Source organism: Chiloscyllium punctatum, chromosome 26 (genome assembly GCF_047496795.1).
Source record: "Chiloscyllium punctatum isolate Juve2018m chromosome 26, sChiPun1.3, whole genome shotgun sequence".
NCBI lineage: Eukaryota > Metazoa > Chordata > Chondrichthyes > Orectolobiformes > Hemiscylliidae > Chiloscyllium > Chiloscyllium punctatum.
The window spans coordinates 45,333,289-45,346,345 of NC_092764.1; the positions used below are offsets into that span (position 1 = coordinate 45,333,289).

General features: G+C 41.4%; 1 protein-coding gene across 5 annotated transcripts in view; it reads left to right on the top strand.

Moving 5' to 3' along the window:
- Window positions 1-13,057, top strand: part of adcy7 (adenylate cyclase 7) — a 185,968-nt gene that overhangs the window by 57,702 nt on the left and 115,209 nt on the right. The window contains exons 3-5 of one of the 5 annotated variants that reach the window (XM_072547329.1): window positions 2,736-2,851; window positions 3,390-3,492; window positions 3,602-3,707. The exons of 2 other annotated variants lie outside the window; for them this stretch is intronic. The gene's annotated coding sequence lies outside the window, so the exon portion shown is untranslated. The remainder of the gene's footprint in view (window positions 1-2,735; window positions 2,852-3,389; window positions 3,493-3,601; window positions 3,708-13,057) is intronic. 2 more of the 5 variants (XM_072547328.1, XM_072547327.1) reach the window with 2 other exon arrangements.

Here is a 13,057-nt window from a genome sequence, read left to right on the forward strand (position 1 = left end):
ATAAATCTGGAATATACAAGTAGTCTTCAGTATGGTGACTAATGGCAAGTATCATTATTGTAAAAACCCATCTGGTTCACACTGCAGAAATTCATCACAGATCCTGGAACAGAACCTTCCAAACCCATGACTATACCCATCCATCTCTAAGGACTAGGGCAGCGAATACAGAGGAATACCACCACCTGCAAGTTCCTTTCCAAGCCACTCACCTTCCTGACCTAGAAATATATTTTTATTCCTTCACTGTTGCTGGATCAAAATCCTGGAATTCCCTCCCCAATGGCATTCCAGGTCAACCTACAGCACTTTGACTGCAGCGGTTCAAGAAGACAGCTCACCACCACTTTTCAAGGGAAGTTAGGGGGTTGGGCAATAAATACTCTCCTACCAGTAAAACCCACATCCCATGACTGAATTTTTAAAAAATTACTTTCTGGGAAGGAATTCTACCATCTTTACCTGGTCTAGCCACATGTTACGTTCGGGGCTGTGATTTTCCAGCTCCACATTTTTCAACTTTGATCTCTAGCATTTGCAGTCCTCACTTTCTCCCACATGTTACATTAGATCTGCAACAATGCAGTTGCCTCTTCACCACTCTCTGTAATGATTCAGCAAGCCTCTGAGTAATTAGTGTTGGCCTTGCCAGTGGTGTTCACATCTTGTGAAAGAATAAAAGAGAAAAGAAATCCCTAAAGAGGATATTACTGCACTTCATACACTCCTACAGCAAGATAAAGTGACCTCAATAATGAGTTATTAGGATGTGGATTATATGTGTAATATCAGGGATGTTTGTCAATTCTCATAACTTTATAGTGAGTACATAGCTGTGTAAGTATTGGCTTTAGATACTTGATTTGTCCAAAAACATCAGGATAGAGTCATTCACTTTGCAGTTTTGTTTGGTTCCTGACAGCTATGGGCATTAATGAACAGAGTGAGATTCAGGACTCCTACCCCCAGTGCCATACATTTTATGAAAAGAAAGAGGTTTCAGTTCCATCATGTGTAGTTGGTCTATGTTGTCAGAAATTAAATCGTCTCTAATACCATGGAAGTTTCCATGACTCAATTATTTTAATGGTAATTCCTGGTTTTCTCAGTATTTCACTGTCCTCTAAGACTGATGAATGGTTCCTGGCGAACCAAAGCTCCAATTGGCTGTTCATCTATTTGATGAATCTAGGGCTAAGAGGTGAAGATTCATACAAGATGAAACATGCATTGGTACCAGATTTTTGCTTAACTATAATTTTGTGATCTTTAAATGTAAGTTCAGATGTCAGGATGAATGTGAAAGTAATCTCTAATTGTTTTAAATAATCTTGACTTCCAAAGGGTCCTAGAAGACATTTAGCAACAACCAATCAGAAAGAATGAACCTGACCAGGAGCAAGAAGTTAGAAACAAGCTGACAACTAGGTTGTGATGAGGCATTCTATCAGGACACTTTCACTTACCTACTCAATTGACTGGTGGTTGCTTTGTGATGCAGAATGGTTCGATTCATGCACCAGTTCAGCTTAGATGATCGACTCTCCTTCTCAGCCACTAAACAAGAAAAAGGAGAAGTTGGGAATCCAGCAACAAAAACAAAAATCATTGGGAAAACCTCAGCAGACCTGTGGAGAAAAGGTAGAGTTAACATTTCGAGTCCAGTGACCCTTCTTTGGCATTGATGACAGATAGGAAAACATTGGTGTATATATGCTGAAGATGGCACAGGGCTTGGGTGGGGAGAGGAGTAAATGCGAGATGGTGATGAAGCTCAGCGAAAGAGAACAACTATTGGGCAGATAAAGGAATGGGTAAAGGTCAGCTTGGGAGAATCAATAGCTGCTGATGGGAATCATTTAGTGGCTGACAATGGGTTGTTTGTGGTAGCAGCCCATGTGATGACAAGGCTGGCGTGTGGGTGTTGGGATAAGGAAATGGGAGAGGGTGCTCAGGTTTTAAAATTACTGATCTCTGTATTGAGTCCTGAAGGTTGCAGGCTTCCCAAGTGAAAAATGAGATGCTGTTCTTCCAGCTTGCACTGAGCTTCTCTAGAGCACTGCAGCAGGCCCGAGATAGAGATATTGGTCGGGGAAGTCACAGTGGTATGTTAAAGAGGCAGGTAACAGGAAGCTCAAGGTCAATTTTGTGAAAGTGCATATTCTCTACTTTGGGAAGTTGAAATGCAGAATGGGCAACTGCTTTGCAAGGAAGGTCACTGGACCCGAAGTGTTAACTCTGCTTTCTCTCCATAGATGCTGTCAGACCTGCTGAGTTTACCCAGCAATTTCTGTTTTTGTTTCTCTTTCTCACTGTCTCCCTCATGGTGGCACTCAGGTTAAACCACCACCAATCATCTCTCTCCCTAATAACAGACCACCCTATGGCCTGGTAGGATAGTGGCCGAAAGATAATTACCTTTGACTTGCATGACACATCAACTAAAGCTACTGTGTAACAGTCATTTCCACGTGTACCGATGACCATCCAAATAAAGCATCCCTCTACCTTACACCAAGACCACTCAGAATATTTCAGACCAGTATTGTAATTCTGGCTTTTAGTAAGTGAATGAAGTGCACAACAGTGTTAAAGATTACATGGCTTAATAGACCCAAGCAATGTGTAGTGCAGTTAAATGTTGAATGAATGCATGTTAACAATGTGTTTACAATGGCATCCATTGTATTTTGGATTTGGTGCATTTTAAGGGGATTATTGTTGCTGTTTCTCAGCAGGCTGAGTTGAAAGTATAGAACCACCCTCTAACAGTGGCTGCTCTGACATATCTAATTTCCTTCCCTGTCTACTTCGGATGCATGAGCTTGGTATTATGCAGTTTGCTTCACTGGTAAGTGATGAGTAGCAGAAGTTTTGATGTCACTTTTGGGCTTTAATCACAGATTCCATGAGAAAGTAAATAAGTGAACCCCACCTTGTGCTGATAGCTTTTTGCTGAAATTTAGCTGAATTCACAAAAGCTGGAATAATAGTTAGTAATCGCTAAAAGTATGTAAACAAGTGGATGCATTTTGACCTTCTGGGATTGCTGTTTTCCAGGATCTTTCCTGAATTTGCTAATAATTCAATGTGTGGGACAATGCAATTTAGACATGAATCTCTAAGCTGCTATCAGGTGTAAGACAGCAAGGAGTCACAGGACTCCATTGCTTTCAAACCAAATTTGAACTTCAGTTCACACAATCACAGAAATCACGACAGAATGAGACTGTTGACCGTTGTGTCTGTGTTAGGTCTAATTCTACACTGTGCTATTGCCAGTCTGCTCTAATTCCTTGACTCTTTATAACTTTTTGTTTTCTTATGTGATGTGGTTAACTTGATTTCGGTTCAATTTGTGATGCATTTCATATCATGTTTCCTTTCAGCAAGAAAAATTGTTAATGCAAGTTAACTATGGTCAAAGTGAGCATAGAAATGAAGCACCAGTTGCAGAGATTCTGATGTACTGAATGGTATTTACATATTTAAGTATGAAATAACTTTATAAGTTAAGATTAAAATTAATGTAATTGTTGAATGCCATTTTGTAAAGGAAGGATCCAAACTGAAACTTGAAATTTTTGCTGATTTATTTCAGTGTTCAAAACAAATCAACCCTTCTGTTCTTTCTGATCTTTGCCTCCCTGTTCAGAGTACAGTTAGTTCTCGCTGGAAAATGTTGATCATTTTGGACAGTTTCTAAGGTAACCCTATCTTCCCTCACAGTAATTTTAAATGTTTGACTTCCACTTACCTCTCCACAATCCTCCTCCAAAGATGACCTAAAACTGAAATGTAGAGTATTATTCTTTGTTTAAAAGCTTGAATTGACTACAGATTAAATATGATTGGTCACCATGTGTACAATACTTTGTGTAACTTTGGAATCAACAAATTTGATTGTATTCTTCAGAAGGCAATCATAACAAAACAAACATTGCACATTTAGATGCGCAATGAGTGGAAAAGGAGCTTTAATTCACCATGACTCATTCATCTGCATTTCAACATCAAGTTCCACATATCGAGGACACACTAATCAGAATGTGGGATACTTTAAATATATATACTTTAATAGCTTCAATGCTTTTGATTATAGAGATTGATCAGATATTGGATTTGATTTCTTGTATGAACAAATGTGTGGAAAGGGGGAGAATAATTTTGGCATCATTTTCTGCTTGTTTGTTTTAGTTCCATGGTTCAAATACGCAAGGAGCATCAACACCATTGTGGACTTGTTTGTTTCCTGGTGTTGATTCTGTGCTGAGAATAAAAATGGATCAGTCATTTTTTTTTTTTCACTAAAAGGAAGCTTCTTGACATCCAGGTACATCAGTGCAGTATTTTTGTGATAAGTCCACTAGGCCGGAAGTGAAGGAGAGGTCCTAATTGGAAACATCACCCGGTTTAAATAGAGAATTGACTACAGATAATAGAAATAATGGTCAATGAAGACAAAAGAAAGTAGTCTGCCATTAAGCACATGCAATACTGCAGACCTTCAAAGGACTAAATGACCTACTTTTGTTCCTAATTTCTATGTATAATTTGGCAAATGCCCATAATTGTTCACGTTATATTAATGATCTAGATGAAGGGACTGGGGGCATTCTAGCAAAGTTTGCCAATGATACAAAGTTAGGTGGACAGGCTGGTAGTACTGAGGAAGTGGGGAGGCTGCAGAAGGATCTCGACAGTTTGGGAGAGTGGTCCAGGAAATGGCTGATGGAATTCAATGTGAGCAAATGCGAGGTCTTGCACTTTGGGAAAAAAAGAATACAAGCATGGACTGCTTTCTAAACGGTGAGAAAATTCATAAAGCCAAAGTACAGAGGGATCTGGAATGCTAGTCGAGGATTCTCTAAAGGTAAACATGCAGATTGAGTCCATGATTAAGAAAGCAAATGCAATGTTGTCATTTATCTCAAGAAGGTTGGAATATAAAGGCACCGTTGTGCTACTAAGACTTTATAAAGCTCTGGTTAGGCCCCATTTGGAGTACTGTGTCCAGTTTTGGTCCCCACACCTCAGGAAGGACATACTGGCACTGGAGCGTGTCCAGCGGAGATTCACATGGATGATCCCTGGAATGGTAGGTCTAACATACGAAGAACGGCTGAGGATCCTGGGATTGTATTCATTGGAGTTTAGAAGATTAAGGGGAGATCTGATAGAAACTTACAAGATAATACATGGCTTGGAAACGGTGGACGCTAGGAAATTGTTTCTGTTGGGCGGGGAGACTAGGACCCGTGGACACAGCCTTAGAATTAGAGGGGGTAAATTCAGAACAGAAATGCAGAGACATTTCTTCAGCCAGAGAGTGGTGGGACTGTGGAATTCATTGCCGCCGAGTGCAGTGGAGGCCAGGACGCTAAATGTCTTCAAGGCAGAGATTGATAAATTCTTGATGTCACAAGGAATTAAGGGCTACGGGGAGAATGCGGATAAGTGGAGTTGAAATGCCGTGATTGAATGGCGGAGTGGACTCGATGGGCTGAATGGCCTTACTTCCACTCCTATGTCTTATGGTCTTATAATCAGATCTGCTTTCGTATAGCTAGTTTCTGTGTATAGTTAAATTAAGAGTTTTTAAAATCATTTTGCTTCCAAACTATAAGAATACCTGCATCTGATCTGAAGCAATGTATTTGATTCCAGTCCATAATATTCTTATTAAATTGACCAAATTAGCTTAGATATTTGCCTCATTGTTTCTGTGACAGCATTTTGCCATTAAAAAATTTATTCAATGTTCATCTTTATGCCACTGTTATTGTGTGTTTACTTTTCCTTTAAAAGATGCAGTTGCCTTTCCTTCAATTATTCTTGAGGCAAAGTATTCCATGCTCGAAAACTTCTTGCATATGAAAAATTAACTTCGGGGTCTCTTTCTTTCTCTCACTTTCTGTGAAGGGTGGGCTGTGGGGTTGGATAATGATTGGATTGGATTTATCAAGCTTTTGTGGACGGGGCATCTTCGCAATTTTCAACTTCGTCAAGTAGGTGCCAGTGTTGTAACTGTAACAGTGTTGTAGCTTGCTTAGAGACCTGACGAGGTCATCAGGATTACAGGAGAGATGTTGTCTGGTCCAACAGGGTTTGTTGTATCCAGTATGGTGTAATTTCTTGAAATCATGTGAATTGATTTGAATTGGTGAAGTCTGGCATTTGTGATGGTCCAGACTTAATAGGGAGACTGAGATAGATCATCAATTTGGTACTGTTTGCTGAGCATAGCTGTGAAAGTTTCAACTTTTGTCTATTACACTCCAGTGCCAATCTCCACTCATTGTGAGTGGGAATGTGCATGCAGCCACCTCATACTATAGTTGTAATTACACACCATTAATTTCATCCTGATATGGTAGATTGCAAAGTTTTAACTTGTTATGATGCTTTGTTTTCCTCTGTCTATTGAACTCTGTTTCCATTGAGCATTGAGGTAGCCCATGTCGCTTTGTCAGTTTGGCACCTGATCTTTAATGATGCCTGGTGTAGCTCCTATCATCCTCTTCCACACTCCTTACTAAGTAGAGATTGGTCACCTGATTACTTATCAACTGTGGGAATTTGCCAGACTAGAGCCCCACAGATTTTGGCGGAATCCAATTCTGCTGCTGATGGGCCACATTGCATGATCAATGCCTACTTTTGAGCTGCTGGTCTGAAATATTTCATTTTGCACAATGTAGAGTGTGTTTAATGTCTCCAGATGGATCTGTAACACCATGAGGTGTAGAAGTAGGTCATTTGGCCCTGCAAGTCTGCTTTGCCATTTAATGAGATCATAGCTGATCTGATAATCCTCAATTTCACTTTCTCACCATTTCCTGAATAATCCTGGATCTTGTACTGAATTAAAAATCTGTTTATTGAATTAGCTATATTGTCATGTACTCACATGAGTGCAGTGAAAAGTTCACAAGTCGTCAATTACCATGTCATCTTGGGTACAAAGATACCTCGGTTACTGAATTATCAACAGCCTGTGTAATAAAAAAAAATTCCATGTATACATTACCCTCAGAGGGAAAAAAAATCATCCCCATCCCTGTCTTAAATGGACAACTGCAAAGTCAGAGATTTTGCCCTTCAGTCCTAGACTGTCCCATGACATCTATCCTGTAAGTTCCCTAAGAATTTTATATGTTTCAATAAGGTGCCCCTCAGTCTTCTAAATTCAATGACCTATAGATGTAACCTACTCAACATCTCCTCATAAGATAGCCCCTTCATACCTGGGATCAACGCAGTGAATTTTCAGTGACTCCTTCCAATTTCAGTATATCTTTCCTTTTGATGTGGGAACCAAAACTGTTCACAGTATTCTAGATGTTGTCTGACTGGACCTGCCTATTTTTATACTCTGTTCCCTTTGAAAAATAGACCAGCATTCCATTTACCCTATTACTTGCTGGCTTTGTATTTTGTGATTTGTGAACAAGGTCCCTAAAATCCCTCCATGCTAAAGCTTTATCCTTTGAAATAAAAGTTAGATGCTCTACTCCTCCTATCAATGTGTGCAATTCTATATTTTCCCACATTATATTGCATCTGCCAAGTTTTTGCCCTCCACTTAACCCATCTACATCCTTCCTGTAGACTCTTCTCCCCACTTATCTTCCCATCTATTTATGTGTCATCTGCGAAGTTGGTGATAGTTCATTCATTTCACTTGTCCATGTTTTAATATATATCTGTGAGAGAAAGGTGATTTAGGACCAAGTCAAGTACAGTTTGTTTTTTCTTTGTACTAGCTCTCTCCTTGCCTACCTCCAGACAAGTTTGACAACTGTGCCCTTTTGGGGTTCAGTCATCAGCCGTTCTAGCAAACCACTTGGTGCTTGATGTTGAAAACCTCCAGCCTGGAGATGACATTCTGGACATTTGGTTTGTTTAATGCTTCTTCCAAGCTGAACATGAACGAGCGCTGATTCAACGGCCGAGGGAAGGAAGCTGGTGGAAGTCTGCAGATACTTTTTCTCCTCCTCTTTGATACTGTGCTATGTAATTCAGAGTTGATGTTGAGGACTCCCAGCCCTTTCCCTTCTTGTGCCACCATCTCAGTGTGTCATTCCTGCCTGTGCGACAGGGAATACCCAGAGATGGTGATGGAGGAGTCTGAGATGTTGACTGATAGGTATGCTTCTGAAAGCATGACCAGGTCAGGCTGTTGCTTCACTGAGCTGTGAAACAGTTTTGGCACAATTCCCCATTAGTTAGAGAAAAGTGCCTTGCAGATTCTGCTGGGCCTACAATCAGATTCAATACTAAGGTTGATGCCAGAAGGTCTGTCCAGAGTTCCCCACATTTCAACAGCAAATCGTAGATACTTAAAGTCTTCGAGATCTGCAGCACAGAAATAAACCCTTTGGTCCAACTCCTCCATGCTGACCAGATAGCTGAAATAAATCTAGTCCCATTTACCAGCATTTAGCTCATGTCCTGCTAAACCCTTCCTATTCATAGACTCCTCCTGATGCCTTTTAAATGTTGTAATTGTACCAGCCTCCACCATTTTCTCTGACAGCGCATTCCACACATGTACCACCCTCTGTGTGAAAAGGTTGCCCATTTGGTCTCTTTTATATCTTTCCCCTCTCACCCTAAACCTATGCCTTGTGGTTCTCAACTCCCCCAACCCAGAGAAAAAACCTTGTCTACTTACCTATCCCTGCCCCTCATGATTTTATAAACCTCTGTAAGGTCACCCCTCAACCTCTGACGCTCCAGAGAAAACAGCCCCAGCCTATTCAGCCTCTCCCTATAGCTCAAATCCTCCAACCCTGGCAACATCCTTGTAAATCTTTTCTGAACCCTTTCAAGTTTCACAACATCTTTCTGATAGGAAGGAGACCAGAATTGCACGCACTATTTCAACAGTGGCCTAACCAATGTCCTGTACAACTGCAACCACAACTCCTATACTCCTAGCTCTGACCGATCAGGGAAGGTATACCAAGCGCCTTCTTCACTATCCTTTCTACCTGCGTCTTCACTTTCAAGGATCTATGAACCTGCACTTCGAGGTCTCTTTGTTCAGTAACACTCCCTAGGACCTTACCAGTAAGTGTATAAGTTCTAGGAGAAAGTGAGGACTGCAGATGCTGGAGATCAGAGCTGAAAAATGTGTTGCTGGAAAAGCGCAGCAGGTCAGGCAGCATCCAAGGAACAGGAGAATCCTGCTCCTTGGATGCTGCCTGACCTGTTGCGCTTTTCCAGCAACACATTTTTCAGTGTATAAGTTCTGCCCTGATTTGCCTTTCCAAAATGCTACACCTTACATTTATCTAAATTAAAGTCCACCTGCCCAATCCTCAGCCATTGGCCCATATGATCAAGATCCCGTTGTACCCTGAGGTCACCTGTTTCACTGTCCATTACACCACCAATTGTTATAGAACCTAAAGCAGGAGGATCACTTTTGGACATAATCCAGCAAATTATTTCTGAGTACCTTTGGCTCATCCAAAACTTGTAACGGAATTTTGAAGTGATCAGAGTCTGTGTTGTTTGATTGTTAATGATTCCTCAAGATTTTACTTTCCGAAAATCTTCATGTCAGAACTCTGTTCAATCAAAATTGCACATTTGGGTAGCCACAGAACTAGAATGGTACTTTTGTTCTTTCTGTTCTAACCCTGATGTCTTCTGTAGTTTTATCAGCAACTACCTTATCTAAAACTCCATTCATGACGTTAATTTAGTCCTTGAAAATAAATGTTTACAATATTCTTAACGAGTGACACAAAGTTTTATTATTTGAATGTTGTAATGTATTATTATAATATACGTTTTTCATGTATTTAACTTACTGTTTGACCCACCATGATACCAGGTTGTCTATCTAATTGATTCAAAATGGTCTGAGTGTTGTCAGAGAAAGTATGTATTTTTGCTGTTAATTTTAGCAATGGATGATCACTTGGTTATTGTTATTGTACACAAATGTAATTCTTGTTCAATGACCGCTTTCACTGATGTCACACTTCTCAAAGTCTGAGTTACTCTGGGCAAGTCTGGAAAGGTTACCGAATGTTTTCCTTTTATTCATAGGATGTGGACATCACTGGCTGGGGCATTATCTATTGCCCATCCTTAACTTCCACTTGAACTGACCGGCCTACTAAGGCAATTTCAAAAGACAGCTGAGAGTCACTCACATTGCTGTTTGTCAGGTGTTATATGTCAGCCAGACCACATAATGATGACAGATTTCTTTCCCTAAAGGACTCCAGTGAGTCAGATGGGTTTTTCATGACTATTGGCAATGGTTACATAAGACATAGGAGTGGAAGTAAGGCCATTCAGCCCATCGAGTCCACTCCGCCATTCAATCATGGCTGATGGGCATTTCAACTCCATTTACCCGCATTCTCCCCGTAGCCCTTAATTCCTTGTGACATCAAGAATTTATCAATCTCTGCTTGAAGACATTTAGCGTCTCGGCCTCCACTGCACTCCGCGGCAATGAATTCCACAGTCCCACCACACTCTGGCTGAAGAAATGTCTCCGCATTTCTGTTCTGAATTTACCCCCTCTAATTCTAAGGCTGTGCCCATGGGTCCTAGTCTCCCCGCCCAACAGAAACAATTTCCTAGCGTCCACCCTTTCCAAGCCATGTATTATCTTGTAAGTTTCTATCAGATCTCCCCTTAATCTTCTAAACTCCAATGAATACAATCCCAGGATCCTCAGCCGTTCTTCGTATGTTAGACCTACCATTCCAGGGATCATCCATGTGAATCTCCGCTGGACACGCTCCAGTGCCAGTATGTCCTTCCTGAGGTGTGGGGACCAAAACTGGACACAGTACTCCAAATGGGGCCTAACCAGAGCTTTATAAAGTCTTAGTAGCACAACGGTGCTTTTATATTCCAACCCTCTTGAGATAAATGACAACATTGCATTTGCTTTCTTAATCATGGACTCAATCTGCATGTTTACCTTTAGAGAATCCTTGACTAGCACTTCCAGATCCTTTTGTACTTTGGCTTTATGAATTTTCTCACCGTTTAGAAAGTAGTCCATGCTTGTATACTTTTTGCCAAAGTGCAAGACCTCGCATTTGCTCACATTGAATTCCATCAGCTATTTCCTGGACCACTCTCCCAAACTGTCCAGATCCTTCTGCAGCCTCCCCACTTCCTCAGTACTTACCTGCCTGTCCCACCTAACTTTGTATCATTGGCAAACCTCGCTAGAATGCCCCCAGTCCCTTCATCCAGATCATTAATATATAATGCGAACAGCTGTGGCCCCAACACTGAACCCTGTGGGACACCACTAGTCACCGGCTACCATTCTGAAAAAGAACCTTTTATCCCAACTCTCTGCCTTCTGTCAGACAGCCAATCCTCAATCCATCCCAGTAGCTCACCTCGAACACCATGGGCCCTCACCTTGCTCAGCAGCCTCCCGTGTGGCACCTTATCAAAGGCCTTTTGGAAGTCTAGTTAGACCACATCCACTGGGTTTCCCTGGTCTAACCTACTTGTCACCTCTTCAAAGAATTCTAACAGGTTTGTCAGGCACAACCTCCCCTTACCGTGGGCGGCACGGTGGCACAGTGGTTAGCACTGCTGCCTCATAGCGCCGGAGACCCGGGTTCAATTCCCGCCTCAGGCGACTGACTGTGTGGAGTTTGCACGTTCTCCCCGTGTCTGCGTGGGTTTCCTCCGGGTGCTCCGGTTTCCTCCCACAGTCCAAAGACGTGCAGGTTAGTTGAATTGGCCATGCTAAATTGCCCGTAGTGTTAGGTAAGGGGTAGATGTAGATGTAGATGTAGGGGTATGGGTGGGTTACGCTTCGGCGGGGCGGTGTGGACTTGTTGGGCCGAAGGGCCTGTTTCCACACTGTAAGTAATCTAATCTAATCTAAATCCATGTTGACGTGTTCTAATCCGACCCTGCTCTTCCAAGAATTTAAAAGCCTCATTCTTAATGATGGATTCTAGAATTTTACCAACAACCGAGGTTAGGCTAATTGGCCTATAATTTTCCATCTTTTGTCTTGATCCTTTCTTGAGCAAGGGGGTTACAACAGCGATCTTCCAATCATCCGGGATTTTCCCTGACTCCAGTGACTTTTGAAAGATCTCAACCAATGCCTCTGCTACTTCCACAGCCACCTCCCTCAGAACTCTAGGATTTTGCCCATGATTGCTATTAACTGGCTTTTGTTTATTGCAGATTTTCTTTGATTCAGATTTCACCCTATGCCATGGTGGAATTTGTATCCACAATTCCTTGAACATTTGCCTGGGTCTCTGGATTGGTCATCTAGTGACAATACTCCTACACCACTGCCTTCTCCAATGGCTCAGATGAAAAAGGGTTTGAGCAAAACATTTAAAGTGAACAGAGAAACAGACGTGGAGTTTGTGAAAGGGCTATCAGAGTTGGACTAAGATGGCTGTACCACTAATCATTTTGGCAGAAAAAGGATACAGGGGAGTGCAGAATGGAAAAGCAAATGGTCCACATTTAGCACTGGAAGCCATGAGAATGGGTAGGTGGTTCTTATTAGGTTGGGCGAGGCTTTAAATGGTGACCGTGATTATACATTTGACATAGGAAGAGAATGCCATGGTGAATAGTAGAGGGAGAGGATAATAATTGAGCAGCTCTCGCTGTGGACCAAGCTGTGGGAACTGACATTTTGCATCCTTTAGAGGTGTAGAGGCTGTACGTTTAGATGTTGCTGAACTGGAAAGTTTACCTTCACTAATTAGAGCATTGGGGGGATATATGAAGTTTAGAAGCTTAGCTAAGTATTTTGAGAGGAAGAATTGGAGTTTGATGACAATGGAATGGAGTTTGTGACAGGGATTGAGAGCAATATTTTTTCCAGATTTCCAGATGTTCAGTGGTTGAAATTCTGACTCATAAGGGCTGACATGGGATATTATAGAATGTACACCAGGTTGGGTAAAGTCTGAAGTAAAATTGTGTTGTTAACATATGCATGGAAGTTGACTATGCAGTCTCTTATCAAGGAATGATATTCAGGTGAGAAAGTGGATAAGTGCATTGACCAATTTTATGA